The sequence below is a fragment of the Gorilla gorilla genome, chromosome X (assembly GCF_029281585.2).
Source record: "Gorilla gorilla gorilla isolate KB3781 chromosome X, NHGRI_mGorGor1-v2.1_pri, whole genome shotgun sequence".
In the NCBI taxonomy this organism is placed as follows: domain Eukaryota; kingdom Metazoa; phylum Chordata; class Mammalia; order Primates; family Hominidae; genus Gorilla; species Gorilla gorilla.
In genome coordinates this window covers 45,472,187-45,476,865 of record NC_073247.2, presented here as the reverse complement: position 1 = coordinate 45,476,865, position 4,679 = coordinate 45,472,187, and positions in this window count along the sequence as shown.

Genomic DNA, 4,679 nt, shown 5'->3' with positions numbered 1-4,679 from the left:
TCTGATCCAATCGACTTTGTAATTGTTTTGCTTTTATTAGCTCTTGCTAAGTTTACCTTCTGTGTGGAGAACCTCAGAAACCACATAACTCTGAGCCATAAGGCATGATATTGTCTTCTCAGAAGTATGAATAAATAAGTATCGAGATTTCCCACACTTTGATTGGATTAATGACTCATTTCTCTAGGATATTGAAATAAGTACTTGAGTCTTAATGCTCTGGCCAGAATTTCCAATATTATGTTGAATTGGAGTGGTGAGAGAGGGGATCCTTGCTTTGTGTCAGTTTTCAAGGAAAATGCATCCAGCTTTTGACTATTCAACGTGATGTTGGCTGTGGGTTTGTCATAGATTGCTCTTATTACTTTGAGGTACGTTTCTTCAACATCTAGTTTATTGGGAGTTTTTAACGTAAAGGGGTGTCGAATTTTATTGAAAGCCTTTTCTGCGTCTATTGAGATAATCATGTGGTTTTTGTCATTAGTTCTGCTTATGAATCACAGTTGTTGATTTTTGTATCTCAAACCAATCTTGCATCCCAGTGATAAATCCAACTTTATCATGGTGGATGAGCTTTTCTGTGTGCTGCTGGATTCGGTTTGCTAGCATTTGGTTGAGGATTTTTGCGTCAGTGCTCATCAAGGATACCGGCCTGAAGTTTTTTTTGTTGTTGTGTCCAGGTTTTGGTATTAGGATGATGCTGGCCTCATAGAATGGGTTGGGGAGGAGTCCCTCTTCAATTTTTCAGAATAGTTTGTATGGAAATGGTGCCAGCTCCTTTTAGTACATCTAGTAGACTTTGGCTGTGAATCAGTCTGGTCCTGGGCTTTTTTTGGTTGTTGGGCTATTTATTACTGATTCAATTTCACAACTCATTATTGGTTCTTGCAAAAATTCAATTTCTTTTTGGTTCAGTCTTGGGAGGGTGTATGTGTCCAGGAATTCATTCAGGTATCTTCTAGCTTTTTGAGCTTGAGTGCATAGAGGTGTTCACGGTTGTCTCTATTTTTTTTTTCTCTTTGATATTTCTGTGGGGCCAATGGTAACATCCCCTTTCTCATTTTTAATTGTGTTTATTTGGATATTCTCTTTTTTTCTCTGTATTTGTCTACCAATAAGTCTATCCTATTAATTTTCCAAAAAAAAAAGCCTCCTCGATGTGTTGACACCATAAATAGCTTTTCATGTCTCGATCTCTTTCAGGTCAGCTGATTTTGGTTATTTCTTGTCTATTGCTAGCTTTGAGTTTGACTTGCTCTTTCTTGTCTACTTCTTTTAGGTGTGATGTTAGGTTGATAAATGGATATCTTTCTAATTTTTTCATGTGGGCATTTAATACTACAAATTTCCCTCTTAACACTGCCTTAGCTGTGTCCCAGAGATTCTGGTATGTTGTATTTTGTTCTCATTAGTTTTGAAAAAACGTATTAATGTCTGCTTTATTTTCATTATTTACCCCAAAGTTATTTGGTAGCAGGTTTGTTAATTTATATTTAAGTGTATGGTTTTAAGGTACTTTCTCAGTCTTGATTTCTATTTTAATTGTGCTGTGGCATGAAATAGTGGTTAATATGATTGTGGTTCATTTGCATTTGATCAGGATTGTTTTATGTCAGATTGTGTGGTTGATTTTAGACCATGTGCCATGTGTAGATAAAAAGAACGTATAGTATATTGGATCGGAATGGAGAGTTATGTAGACGTCTATCATGTCCACTTGTCCCAGGGTTGAGTTTAGGTCCTGAATACCTTGGTTAATTTTCTGCCTCAATGATCTGTCTAATGCTGTCAGTGGGGTGTTGAAATCTCCAACTATTATTGTGTGGTAGACTAAATCTCTTTGTAGGTCTCTAAGAACTTGCTTTGTGAATCTGGGTGTTCCTGTGCTGGTTGCATATATATTTAGGGTAGTCAGGACTTCTTGTTGAATCGAACCTTTCAATTCATGTCCTTCTTTCTCTTCATTTCATGTCCTTCTTTCGCTTTTATGATCTTTGTCAGTTTAAATCTATTTTTTTTTCTAAAATTAGGACTGCAACCTCTGATTTTTTGTGTTTTCCATTTGCTTGGTAGATTTTTTTCCATCCCTTTATTTTGAGCCTATGAGAGATGAGTCTCTTGAAGACCACGTTCTACTGGGTCTTTCTTCTTTATCCAGCTTGTCACTCTGAGATTTTAATTGGATTTAATTTAATTATGCATTTAACCCATTTGAACTTAAGGTTAGTATTGGTATGTGTGGATTTGATTCTGTCATCAGGATGTTAGCCGGTTATTATGCAGTCTTGTTTGTGCGGTCACTTTATAGTGTCCTTTGTCTGTGTATGTGTGTTTTTCTAGTGGATGCTAACTGATATGGTCTGGCTCTGTGTTCCCCATTCAAATCTCATTTTGAAATGTAATCTGAATTGTAATCCCCACGTGTTGGGGAAGGGACCTGATGGGAGGTGATTAGATCATGGGAGCATTCCTCCATGCTGTTCTTATGATAGTGAGTGAGTTCTCATGAGATCTGATGGTTTTATAAGGGGCTTTGCCCCCCTCCACTCTGCACTTCTCCTTCCTGCCATTATGTGGAAAAGGACGTGTTTGCTTCCCCTTCTGCAATGATTATAAGCTTCCTAAAGCCTCCCCAGCGATGCTGAACTGTGAGTCAATGAAACTTCTTTCCTTAATAAATTGCCCAGTCTCAGGTATGTCTTTATTAGCAGTGTGAGAATGGACTAACGCAGTAACAGTCTTTCCTTTTTATATTCAATGCTGATTTCAGGAGCTCTTGTTTGGCAAGTCTCATGGAAATAAATTCCTTCAGCATTTATTTCTCTGAAAAGGCTCTTATTTTGCTTTGCTTATGAAGCTTAGTTTGGCCAGATAGGAAATTCTTGGTTGGAATTTTTTTCTTTCGACATGTTTAATATAGGTCCCCCAGTATTTTCCAACATGAAGGGTTTCTCCTAAGAGTTCTGCCACTGATGTGATGAGGTTCCCTTTGTAGGTGACCTGTTATTTCTCTCTAGCTGCTTTTAACATTTTTTCCTGTTTTTTCTTTTCTTTTTTTTTTTTGAGACAGAGTCTCACTCTGTTGCCCAGGCTGGAGTGCAGTGGTACGATCTCGGCTCACCACCACCTCCATCTCCTGGGTTCCAGCGATTCTCCTGCCTCAGCCTCCTGAGTAGCTAGGACTACAGGCATGTGCCACCATTCCTGGCTAATTTTTGTAGTTTTAGTAGAGACAGGGTTTCACTAGGTTGGCCAGGCTGGTCTCGATCTCCTGACCTTGTGATCCGCCTGCCTTGGCCTCCCAAAGTGCTGGGATTACAGGCTTGAGCCACGGCCTCCGGCCAACATTTTTTTTGTTTTTTTTTCATTTCGACCTTGGAGAATCTGATTATTATTTGTCTTAGGTATGGTCTTCTTGTGAAGTATCTTATGGGGGTTCTGTGTGTTTCCTGTATTTGAATGTTCGTCTCTTTAGCTAGGTTGAAGATGTTCTCATGGATGATATCCTGAAATATGTTTTCCAAGTTGCTTCCATTCTCTCCATCTCTTTCAGAGAGGAAATTGTGTCATACACTTGGTCTTTTTACATAATCCTATATTTCTCTTAGGTTTTGTTTGTTCCATTTTTTTTCTTTATTGTTGTCTATCTTGTTTCAATAAGCCTGTCTTCAAGCTCTGAGATTCCCCAGCTTGGTCTATTCTGCTGCTAATTCTTGCAATTCCGTTATGTAATTTTTATAGTGTGTTTTTAAGCTCTATCAGTCAGTTACATTTTTTCTATACTAGCTATTTTGTCTGTTTGTTCCTGTATTGCTCTATTGTGATTCCTGGCTTTCTTTGATTGGGTTTCAACATTCTCCTGAATCTTGATTATTTCTACCCATATTCTGAATTCTGTTTCTGTCATTTCAGCCATTTCAACCTAGTTAAGAACCCTTGCTGGACAACTAGTGTGGTTGATTGGTGGAAATAAGACCATCTGGCTTTTTGAGTTGTCAGAGTTCTTGCACGGGTTTCTTCTAATTTTTGTGGGCTGATGTTCTCTCAATCTTTAAAGTTGCTGTTCCTTGGGTGTTTTTTGTTTGTTTTAGGCTATTTGATGACCTTGGGGATTTGGTTGTGGGATCAGGTGGGTTCAGTCGACTAGCTTTGTTTCTGTAAGATTTTAGGTGGCAAGACTCAGCTCAGGTTTCTGGATTGTGTGCTCTAACTATGAGGAAATGTTACTGAGCCCCAGCTTTGTTCTTTGGCTTCTTGATGTTAGGGACCTGCTGCAATGAAGGCACTGAATGCTTCATTGGGTGGTGCCAGTCAAAGCACTTTGGAGGGCAGTGGCAGTGAGATTCATGCTCATTCACATGTGCCAGCAGCAGCAGCAGTGTGGCAAGACAGCATGGTGCTAGTGGGTTCTGGGGTCCCTGCCTCTATGCTGGTGGTCACAGCAGCAGTGGTGGCAGTGAGGCAGCATTGCTGTCTGGGGTAAATACCTGAGGTTTGTCATCTCACACCAAGGACATCGAAGACGTGGACACACGACAAGTGAGCTTACGAGCAGAGGTTTAACAGGCGAAAGAAAAGAGAAAAGAGAATTCTCTCCTGCAGAGAGACAGGGACTCCTGAGTGGGGCTTCCAGTTCTGTGGTGAAATGCATGGGGTTTCATAGACAAGCTTGAAGAGGC